This window comes from Dermacentor andersoni, chromosome 3, assembly GCF_023375885.2.
Source record: "Dermacentor andersoni chromosome 3, qqDerAnde1_hic_scaffold, whole genome shotgun sequence".
NCBI lineage: Eukaryota > Metazoa > Arthropoda > Arachnida > Ixodida > Ixodidae > Dermacentor > Dermacentor andersoni.
Genome location: NC_092816.1, coordinates 141,148,171 through 141,160,683, shown reverse-complemented (window position 1 = coordinate 141,160,683; position 12,513 = coordinate 141,148,171).

The window sequence follows — 12,513 nt, the reverse complement described above, 5'->3', positions numbered from 1 at the left end:
GTCGGAGTTGTGCCCGAGCTAAAGCTTCCTCTTAAAGCTCAGTGGCTATGGTGTTGGACTGCTGAGCACGAGGTCGCGGGATCGAATCGCGGCCACGGCGGCGGCATTTCGATGGGGGCGAAATGCGAAAACACCCGTGTACTTAGATTTAGGTGCACTTTAAAGAACGCCAGGTGGTCGAAATTTCCTGAGTCCTCCACTACGGCGTGCCTCATAATCAGAAAGTGGTTTTGGCACGTAAAACCCCATAATATCATTTTTCGGCTTAAAAGCACGGGACAGGTAGCGCATGCGGCATCGGATTGTCCGTAACATATAATTAACACATATGTAGTGTAATTCACCGAATATTTAGTCTTCAAACACCTAACGAAGAGGAGTTTGAATGGAGCAGGGACTTTAATGCTACGCTTCTGGTGTGCCACTGTGGTTTTAGGGATGCTCATTGTGAAGCAGCAAAAATTGCAGCAGCAGTAAGGAATTATCCTAAGGATCGTGATACTTCTCTCCTTTTTTTTAGTTCCTGCCCCCGACTAAGGGCCGCACAGCAGCCAAATGAAACCTGCAGAGACTCCTCCGAGACATTTACCAAATCATATCTCAGCCACGATGCGCGTTTGCGGTGGTTCTCGTTACTTATTATTGACACGCAATCAAAAGTGAGCGTGGGCCGGCTGCACCCAGCAGCCGGCGACACAAGGCGCCAAAGAACAAATTGTTGCCCTAATGGCCCGAACCCGCCATAATGCCTAAGACATATACAGACACAGTAACGAAATTAACAATGAACAATAAATGCACGAAGAGCATTCAAAACTTGTACTGCAGATAGCCAAACACTATTAATATCTGCAAGGTATCGCGCACAAATACAGGAAAGCATAAGGTAAGGCCAAAATACCTTCGGAAGCACACGCAGTTTTCTAACTGAAAGTGCGTTTAGGGTGTATTCCAATTCAGGGCCGCATCAGAGACACCCTATGAAACAGCTAAGGAGACAGCAGACAGCCAAAAGTAATGTAACGCGTCTGGAACGGTCTGCAATACGATGGAAAGGCGCCTTTGCGGCCTAACGCCACGTCGGGTCGACTAGAAGAAGCTAGGAAAAGCACATAACATTTCGGTATTTTAACTCTTTGCTCGTGCAAACCTCCGAGCATCGGCCTGTATGCTGGGAGTAACATCGTTGACGGAGCCCCGGTAAGTTGGAGAGCCCTTTTCAACCGCGTCATAACATTCGAAAGATAAGTAATCGTGCTTGCTAACCACACGCGTATTGTGCATGCTTCTCGTGTGTTCATAGAGTGCGCGAACGTTGGAAATAGAACTTCCACGATAACAGCGAAACCTATGCTGATGATTGCTGAGCGCTGGTTGTCAGAGTTTAGTTACACAAGTTTATTGCCTCAATGTTAAGTTGAAAATCTTGATAGGCGTCTTCTTCCGATGAGAAATATTGCGTTCGGAAATAATCGTGTTCATCGCGTGCGTCTGTGCACGCTTCCACTTTTCTGCTGAAGTTGCATAATAACGACTCATCTGCCTCTTCACTGAATCTTACTGCAATGACATTTCCTCGCTTATAAATTATTCGATGCTGTAAATAATCTCTGCTTATGATGTTTTCGGTATGCGAACAGTTTTATAAAAAAAAAAATTTTAGCAATCAAAGCTTGCTACTAGTACATCTTACTTTTTGAGACATGTGTTGGCATAACTTATATATAACTAAACATGACACGAGAAAGTTGCTTAAATTTAGTTATGAAAAAATGAATTGTTATGTAAACAAACACTTCTTTGTAATGTGCTGCTGCTGGGTGTCTGTTAAAAATTTTGGTGCGATGAAGGGGTCCCTCTTCTCCCTTCCTTCACTAGTACAAACACTGTTTTTATGACTATCTTTAGATGCTCCTTGCATTAGTTCACAACATGACAAATTTGATGTGCCACTGTTATGAATTAACACAGAATTTATTTTTATAGTGCCAAGGCCATGACTCACAACAGTGTCTAGATGACGGAGGATCAACCAGAGTTCAGAGAACCCTTCGATGGCTGCATTAGCACAATGTGTAAGCTGGATCGTTCGGTCAGATATGTGAAGCGTACGGGTTCCGAAAAGTAGGATCTCGATGTCATTCGTGGATAACTTCATCAACATATTACTCAACGCAACTTACAAATAAGGTTCAATATTTATGCAACTTGTTGCTTCTTTGTGTTCAAAGCTTTTATTAACACATTGTCGTTTTCTACATAAAAGTAGACCTGACATGTCCTAATATTGGTTATTTTTCTTGCATCAATCCTTTGGCTCCAAGTGAAAGGTTATTCTTGCTTGGTAAACACTGTATGCATCCTTTTTTATTTTGATTTTATTCTTTTGAAACAGTTTCCTATGCTATAACTATTATTTCCGATTTTTTTTCTATGCTTTACGCTAGTGCAGTTTCTCCGCATGTAAGAATTGAAAATGTAGTTGGCCAAATATGTCGCAAGTCTAATCGTCCGGCGTGCCCACTATTGATTAACATTCATACTCACAGTTATTTCTCTCTTGTTGCCAGAATAACTGCCACTGGCAAATACACATTTGATGAGCTTGAACTTAGAATGATACATGAAGGCCATTATTCGCTGTGCTGCAATTACTACTATACTAAGGTGTTTTCTACTAAGCTCAATTTTTCTCTCCCATTTTATTTACATTCTTCGCAAGCTATTGCCATTAATACAAGTAGGCATTGTAGGAGTTGCGACTCCGTGTCCAATTACATTATTTGTCACTTTAAGTCAATAAGCATAGACCACCTAGTTAGCTGATAGATAGTTCACTGTGTTGATGCTCAACCATAGCATAAGAACGCTATTTTGCACATAGTGCTAAATTATTTGCCTGCTCTTGTTATGGCGTTTGCTCGTTGTTGTAATGTTGCTCATCAAACGAATTTGATTTCAACAGCACCACACAGAACATTTTTATTGGCACTAGCGTAATTTTAAATATTATTTTTAATAATTTGGGTCCCTTTCGATGTGTTCTGTTTCATCCTACGTATTTGCTCAGTACAGTGGCAAGTCTTCTGTTCGTTCTGCTTGGTTCTGTTCAGATCAGAATATGTTCAACCAGCAGGCCCAAGTTACAATGCCATCAGTAAGACTTAGATTACTGGGCAAATGAGTTGAAAGCATTTTATCTCATTCTAAACGAATTTTGACAAACCTACGAGTGTCCAGAACAAGCATCATATGCACTACAACTCATAGCTTTAAGTTAGCTACGCAAGTATCTATAGCTAACTATGCCTGTGCACATACTTTCTACATATTAGCGAGTGTTTAGCTACACAAAACAGCCTATGTTGTGACTGCTGAAATCAAATTTATGGTTGATGCGCCTGCTTGTTCTTGTTTTGCGCACTTACACTTCTGCCGTCTCTTAAGCACTGTAATGGTGTGAAAGCTGAAGTAGTGCAGCAATGCCTAAGCTAGCTTGCATCTACTATTGCTACTGTATGCCAACGATGGCCATCTTGGGCATTTTTTAGAACCAGCCGTGTTCGCTAGGTGAAATTAGTTGAGTCCTTATGAGTTAGCCGGTCAGTTCAGGTAACTTTTCAGGACAAATTTACACAGTGAGGGAAGGGAGACAACACAACATGGACTGCTGCTAACAACTGACTCTTTATTTTGATGAAAGAAATGAATAACCAATAACACTGGATGTCTGCTTATATTGTGCACAATTTCTTTCTCAGGAAAGACGTAAGTTATGATATAAAGGCATAAAACCACGATAAAAGGTATTTGCTTAAAAAGAAAGTAAATATGTGCATACTAATGTCTATCCCTTTTGATCTAGAAAGGACGTTTGTTTTTTTTCTTGCAGTAATAATGAGGGCTGGCTGACACATATCTTATTTATGTGGTTTGCCTTACTGATTTCTATTGTCAATATTTCACTGTGGGGGAAAACAGATGAACAATCTTATTCAACCCGGAAGCCCTATCGTGGTAATGCACGGCCAAGTTGGACGAGCGTACTGGGCTTTTGAGTGAAATATAGTAATTTCTTTGGCATATATTTGGCACATTAAGTTAGTGGCACCCTGCCCTGTGTACGTTTAACCACATGTCAAAGGAGTGTAGTACACCGCCTATCGCACACAGACAAAAACACTAGACAAATTTGGTGGTACCTTTAACCAAACAAACCTCGAATGCCTGCTAGCCTTTCTCAGTTCACTTGTGGACATTTGTGCATATCTTGCGTACTTTATATTTCACCGAAAATGTGTATGCTTAGCACTCCACAAGCGAATTGACAAAGGCACCTACGCAAGGGAGGCTTGATTAGTTAAAGATACCACCTAATTTGTTTTGTGTTTGCCAGGGGTAGTGTAGTCTATTCATATGTATATTTGGTATATGTATATATGTATTTTGGGAAGACTGGCTGGTGCCTAAACATACACTCAGGAGAGCAGCATAATTCAAACCAGGGACAAGTATGCTCGTCCCACTTGGCAATGCCTTGACATAACTGGTGCTGTGCGTCAGATTTATATTGTTTATATCTTTTGATCATCTACAGCAACCGACTGACCAACAAACATAGTGAGAAAGACCGCATAAACGAATTGGGCAACATGCGTCAGTCCGTGCTCCCCATTATTGTATGACAAAGAAGAACAGTCTCTAAATGGCCTGGAATAGCAATCACTCTGTTCTTCTTTATTTTCTTTTTATGCAAGTACACTCGCATTGTAACTTTTTCTCTCTTTCTTAGAGAACGTTTGTGCAATACAAATCTACATGCAGTGTAAATATTTTGTTTATTCCTTCCGTTAAAATTAGCATTGAATTGATAGCTTTTGGGCCCTGTGGTATCCCTTCTGTCCTTTATTATGTCACACTCAAAAGTTAAGCATGAACATGCAACAACTTTCTCAGTTAGTCGTCAGTCGTTACTTATAAAATCGAAATGTTTTCAGCCAGAACATTCTTATTAGTTGTGTCACTTGCAGTCAGTATAGTACTAACCTGGCTTTCTATAAAAGATGCTAATATATCCTTCTGCATTTATGGTTTATGTAATGATAACTTCATAGCACAATCAAAGAGTTCTCGAGATACAAGCTGCATTTGGCTACCACTAATTACTCAGAAGGTGATTAAAGGCGGATACTAGGAGAACTGTTCTTCTGGTTGGCTGGTACAATCTTTATCAATTTCTCCACTTCACACAGCTGAAAGACTCGACTTGGGCTCACTGAAACTGCTTATGTATTGTTTGCATAGTCTATTTGTAAGTTATTTGCAAATAGAGGTAAGCCATATAATTTTGTGTGCAGTCCCTACACTAATGCCACCTGACGTGCCTGCTCTTTCCGGTTACATTTATCGCACAGTTAGGCATACTTCTTTTTTCTACTAGCACTGAATGACATAAAACCAATGGCCGCTTGCGCAAACAATACAAAGGCGTAAAAAGTCCTTGGATACATATTATATTTCTCAAGTAGGTTTCTGTAAAGAAAAGAAATTAACTGTTTTAATAAGGAAGTTTGGTGGACTGGGTGGGAATAGAACCTGGGATGGGAAACGAGCACGCTCCCGTGATGTCACAGTGGCTGTTTGGTTCTGGCTGTCCTTAGGTGTGCCTAGTGCATGTGCCATTTCCGCCATTGCAGCCATCTGGTTGACCAAAGCTGCTGTCACGTTCCGACACGTAAGCAGTCTCAATGTGCCTGGGCCCTTTTTTACTGCAGGTACACCAAGTAAATATTGTATGCATTGACAAGGAGAGGTGGGATCTGCTCCAGTGTCATGGACGGGACTCCCTGTTCTGCAAAGAACTGGCGAAACTAGTGTGCTGTAACTCTGCGTGAATACATAGAATTTTTTTGTTGAGTTGAGGGTTTTCGCTTTTGTTCCACTTCTTTTTTTCGCGCCGGCGCGTCTGCTACTGCTCGCACATCTGGGGGCGCGGCGGTTAGTTCTGGTTTTCTCCTGCAGGCAGTTTGCACTTCTTGCACTCGCAAAACTGATGGTTATCTGGTTTCTAATCTCTGGAAGGGTGATCGCTTGATAATCAGTGATTTATTGCTAACAGGCCCGGGATTACATCTGTTCGCAGGCGGGCACTGGCCCACACTAATGATGTTGCCGTGAGTGCGTTTCACGTTTTTTTTTTGGTTTTTTAGAGTCGCAAACTTATTGCCTCTCGTTGCCAATAAGATGGATTAGCGGAGGTTCCTCACTCTTTTCGTTTTATGATGAGCACCAACCATAGAGTTTCCTGAGTGCGTTCACTTACGCAGTTTGATGACTCTTTTAATGGATTACGATATTCCAGCGCAAAATATTTGTTTCTCACTTTACGGTTGCCTTGAAAAAATTACGCTATTTTTTTAAATAGGTCTCTCTGGAGAATTTATGAACACGCCATAAAAATACTCTTGGGTGTCACATTTGGCGAAAAATATCTGCCTTTTGCAATGAAATTTCTGCCAGTTACACATATGCCATTAGAAAAAGCTCTTGAGTGTGAGCTTCAGCTCAACAACCATTCTTCCGGCATGGAAGCACCAACAGAAATCATTTCTCGTAATGGTTACGCTAGATGCACCGTATCTTGAAACACGGTACAGACAACAAGAACCCTTGATCAGAGCAAAAGGTTGCAGCTATCGAGGTTTTACTGCATCTAGTTTTTATTTATTTATTTTTATTTATTGGTTACCTGAATCGCCCCGTAGGGCATTACAGCAGGGAGGTTACCGACTTGAATGAATACATGAAGAAATTATTTGAATGCGTGGAAAAAAGCATCATTTTCTGTGATGTATACAATGCTCGATGGCAAACTGTTCCAATCTCGAACAGTTGTAACAAAAAAGGAACAACGGAAGACGTCGCCCTTACAAGAAAATTCCCTGACCTTCAAACAGTGGTCAAGTCGCTTAGATATGTAGTGTGGTGCGTGGATATATTGTTCGCCGTTTATACCTGCTTTAGAATAATAAATATCGTGGAAAATTTTTAATCTGATCTGCCTTCTACGATCCTTCAGCTCTTGCCATGTAAATTTAAGTTTGCTTTTAGTCATGCTAAGCTGCCGGCTATAGTTACGAAGAACAAATCTAGCTGCCCTATTCTGGATATTTTCTAATTTATTTATAAGCTCAGATGTGTGTGGGTCCCAACAAACACATCCATATTCAAGTATTGAACGCACGTGACTAAAATACAACTGCGTCTTTAAGTTACTCGGTAAATGACTAAAATTGCGCCGCAAGAATCCCAAAACTGATGCTGCCTTATTTCCAATATAGTTCATATGCTTGTTCCACCATGAATTAGAAGTAAAAAGCACACCTAGATATTTAAATTTATTGCTTATACTTGCAGTTGAATCATGAATTCTATACCTATACGGATGATTAGATCGTTATTTTGTAAAGGTGACGTGAACAGTCATATTTATATATAATGACATATCCCCACGCACACACCAGTCTGCTATAGTATTTAGGTCAACTTGCAGGATTTGTGAATAGGAAATGACATCTACGACTCTATAAACAAAACCATCATCGTCCAACATCCTGAACGAAGAGTGTATACCAGTTGAAATATCATTAATATACAACAAAAACAATAGTGGCCCCAACACTGAGCCTTGGGGAACTCCCGACGTAACTGATGCATATTGCGAAAATATACCGTTCAAAAGCACAGCTTGTTTCCACAATGACAAATATTCAGCAATCCACGCTATTATTTTACCATCCAAGTTATAAGCTTTTGATTTGGAGAGTAGGAGACTGTGCGACTACATCAAACGCTTTACTAAAATCTAAGAAAACGAAGTCCACAACTTGTTGCTTATCAACTGCCGAGGCTAAATCGTGAATAAACACTACCAACTGTGTATTGCAAGATAAACCACGCCTGAAACCATGTTGGCTGGGACTTAGGAGATTATTTTTAGTAATATGGGCCATAACGCAGCTGTATATTACATGCTCCATAATTTAACAGGTTATACTAGTTAAGGAAACGAGCTTGTAGTTCTGAACGAAGTTACGCACCCCACTCTTATATATGGGCACGACTCGCGCTAATTTCCAATCATCAGGCATGTTGATTTCATTGAGGGACTTCTGAAACAACCGAGTGAAATAAAAGCCTAACGCGTCCGCACAATTCCGTATAATAGCGGCAGGAATGTCATCAGGGCCGCATGTTTTAGCCTGGTCGACATCTTTTAATAATTTACGGATACCATCGACACAAAAGGTGGCTTCCGGCATGCGGTCTATTTCAGCAGGTGATTCAAAACAAACAGTACATGAGCTAGACAGCAAAAACACAGATGGAAAATAACGGATAAAATTTCAACTTTAGACTTATTATCATTAATAATTGTTTCCTCATTTTTCAAAGCAGGTATTGATCTGTTGTTTTTGCCATTACGCTTCACAAACCTCCAAAATTCTTTGGTATCCCTGACAAGTCTTTCTCCTAGATTAAAAGATGCAAGTCCTTAGCGATGTCGAACTTTTGTCTAAATTCAGTTTTCATTAACTTCAGCAAGACCAAATGCTCTGGCGAATTAGACGCCTTGTATTTTATTATATGTATAGATACTGCGATCTCAAATCAGATCATACCAGGGTGGGTATACATAGAAATATGCATGCATGTAAACACATACAAAATTCATCACATATGCAGGAATTTTCAGACTTACTTCAAAATTATCTTTCATAATTTCGTAGCTGTCATCGAACAAGGGCACGTAACCCTGTGTTAAACCAGGGTTTGTCTCGAGCTCGCCTACTTGATATAGCTCGTGATGGGACAAAAGCTTCACGTAGTTAAAACAATTTCAATTTGAAAGTATTCCGCAGTTGTTCGATATCTAGAATATCTGCGAGTGTATCAAAAGTTGGAAAGAACGACTCGAAAGCAGCGCTAATCGCCTCGTAGTTGGCCCTGCTGTAGGCATAAATCTTCCGACTTGGTGTTTTTGCAACCTTCACACACAGAACAGATAAATCTGCTAGAACAACGTTGTGATCGCTCAAACCTGGCAACACCCGTACATTGCATACGGAATCAGGTACGTTACAGAGCAAAAGGTCGAGTACGTGACCTGTTCCGTCAGTGTGCGATAGCTCGTGCCATTGCACACTGACGTGTCCAAAACACTCGCACGTGTCCGGAAATAATTGAGTGCTTGCGATAGTCGGGTCAAACCAAGATTCTGTTGCCAAAACAATGGTCGGTTGTATGGTACGAAGAAAAAGGTGAAAATCATCAACTTTATTTCTGACACTGCTGCAGTTGACTAACAGAACGCTGATGATGATGATGAAAAACGTTTATTTTCTCTATTTTGCAGTGATTTTTGCGGCTTCAGATGGAGTCTTTCATCTTCTCTCCAGGGTCGGTTCCCCTAGTCCAGGGCTCCGCTGAGGGTAGCTGCCCTGCGTGCACGCCTTACTAGTCCTTGTTGGACTTTCAGGATGTCGCTGGATAGCATCCTCTCCCACTGTTCCGCACTCGGGTTTTTTATTATGGCTAGCCCATCTATTTTCTGGCAAGCCCATGTGGTATGGTATACGGTTGGTTTGTCTCCACACCATGGGCACTTGCTCTCGTACTGCGTGGGGTAGATCTTACTTAGCATGTTTAGGCACGGGAATGTTCCCGTTTGTAGCTGCCGCCATGCTACGGCGTCTTCTCTATTTAGTTGTTTGTGAGGGGGCGGGTATTTTCGTCTGATGCCTCTGTAGTAGTTTAATATCTCTGAATAGCTTTGGGCTACCGGCTCGGGTTCCTCAGCGGGGTCGGGATTGTTGGATGCTCGGTTTGTTGCGTGCCCTCGAGCTATCCTATCCGCCTCCTGATTTCCCGTAATGTCGGTTGACGGGGCACATCGCGGCATTAACAGTACTTTGTCATTGCTCCCGTGCAACGCCTGCTTTACTGTGCCATTGAAAGCGCGTGGTCCTCAAGTGAAGCGGATCAAACTTCACAACTGGTTTCAAGCCTTCTTCACTGTTTTGTTTGGCATGCATCCATAAATTCTTTCGCTTATCATGGACAGTACGGGCAAAGTCTTCAGATATAGCAACGTTCGATCCTTTGAGCTTGAATGCTTTTGCAAGCACAGCTTGGCGGTCTTTAAAAGAATTGAAGCGAACAATGATGGGCCGATTTTTCCTTTGCAGAATTTACCTAGCCTGAGTGCACGTTCTATTGCTAACGAATACAATTCAAGCTTCGCAGTGCACTGACTTATGATGAGTTCCTCAGACTGGACTGCCGTCTCATTGGCATTACAATCCGCCAAGCCATAAACAAGCAAATTATTGCGCCTCTCACTATTTTCCGCGTTGTCCAATTTCTTAATCATGCCTGCCAAAGCATCATGGTCTTTCAGTGCTGATCTTCAACGTTAGCTAAGGTTTTTTCACTTTTGTCGATCTTTGCTAGCTTAGTTTCCAACGAAAGAAGCCGAGTCTTAACGTCAGTAACGTCTGCGGTGAGCTGCGATAATTTGGAATGTGCTGTACTTTGACCGTTTAACAGTTCTTGGATTTGTTCAGCAGTTGGTGGACCTGGGTTACACTCAATATCTCCTCCACAAAACAGACAAAAAAGTAGATAATATGCCGGGCTACGAAAAAGTGAAAAATGCCGCTTGACATGCACACGATTCGACAACACATTACCGCGTCGCCGACAGGAAAAAGTAAGATAAAGCGTTTGGAGTGGAACCGGCAAAATGTAACGCAACGCTTTCAAATGGTAAAAAGAGCCAACCTGCGTGAGCAGTAGAAAACTTGTAAGGGTCACCGCCATCTCGCCGGTTCCACGCCCCATCGTCACAGTGCTGCTCCGGTGATCTTGTAGCTGACACTTGACAGCGTCAACGCCCACTTGGCAATGTTGCCAGCTTGGAATCGGAAAATGTTCAAGTTCGTCACCGGCTGGACACTGTTGTAGTGCGAAGACCTCGAACAAATCTGTTGAAGACGAAGAACAGCTGTCAACCAATTCCAGGCATACGTCATCGAACGGAAAACCGTGATAAAGGACCGCCGTGGTAAGGTTCGCCGAAAACACCTGCGTAAGTAGTAAATAACTTGTATGGGCCATCGCCATCTCGCCGGTTCCACGCTGTAAATTCTGTAAATAAAATCTATACCAGCAATTCAACCTGCGTATAAGTTTCCGTAAAGTGTTTTCAGTGTTTAACGGCTCATTCCTTTAAATGCATGCACACATTCCCCAAGGTACGTTGCATCTCTAAAGAAACTAAGTTCTAGAGATCATGCAGGTATGTGCCCAGCCCAAGTCGAGTGTAGAGAATCATTTCTAGAAAGCCTCCTAGAATGTAAATCTGCTCTTTCTCGGCTCATTCCTTTAAATGCAGGCACACATTCCCCAAGGTACGTTGCATCTCTAAAGAAACTAAGTTCTAGAGATCATGCAGGTATGTGCCCAGCCCAAGTCGAGTGTAGAGAATCATTTCTAGAAAGCCTCCTAGAATGTAAATCTGCTCTTTGAGCAGATATACATTAACAGGTTAACGTAAATCTCCTCAAAAAAGAGCTCCACAATGGCAAAATTATTACAGAGCCCGTCACAAGACTACCTCATGGTGCACGTGCTGTATGAGATATCAAGCTTGCAATTAATATACATTTGTTGTGCAGCACACAAAGCCCAATAGTAGCGTAAGGCAGTGCATGCAAGGGATACAAGGCAATCGCATTGTACTACAGTGCTTATGTGGGATATGAGGCGCTCGTATGGCAGCGCATACGTGAGGCATGAGGGCCTCGTATATATACGTGGTATACGAGGTTCTCGCATGTATGGCAGTGCATACGAGGGATACGAGGCGCTCGTATTCATACGTGGGATACCAGACACATATTCAATAATCTCGTATGTATGAGCCACCTATAACACGTACATATGAGATTTGACAATACAGGGAGGGGCGGGGGCAGGAAAATTAAATTCTGACAGGCTCGCCAATTGTCACGAATTTAATCGCTCCAGAAATGGACAGAGACACAATACTAACATGGTAAAAACATTCATCCCAAGATAATCAGAGCACAAAAAAATAACAGGAAATTAAGCTCACACAGCATAAATCCTCTACACACAAGAGCCGTTCACGAAACTAGGCGTATAAATCAGAAAAACCACCTAGGTACTAGGTATATAATGTTCCTAGTCTGACTGGCCAAGTGATCACACGGCCCTAAAAATCGGATGTTGTGACCGTCAGAGTAGCGGTGAACGTGGGAACGGCGCGGCGCAAGACGTCAACCTGTGTAGTTCCGACGCGGTGTATACAGGCATCGACCTCCGTTGGGACCGACGGGATTGTAGCCCTCTTACGAGACTTGCTTAGCACAGGATGCAGTCTGGGTTAGTCGGGCGTTGCGTTGCTGACGTGGTCAAGTGATTGCTTCC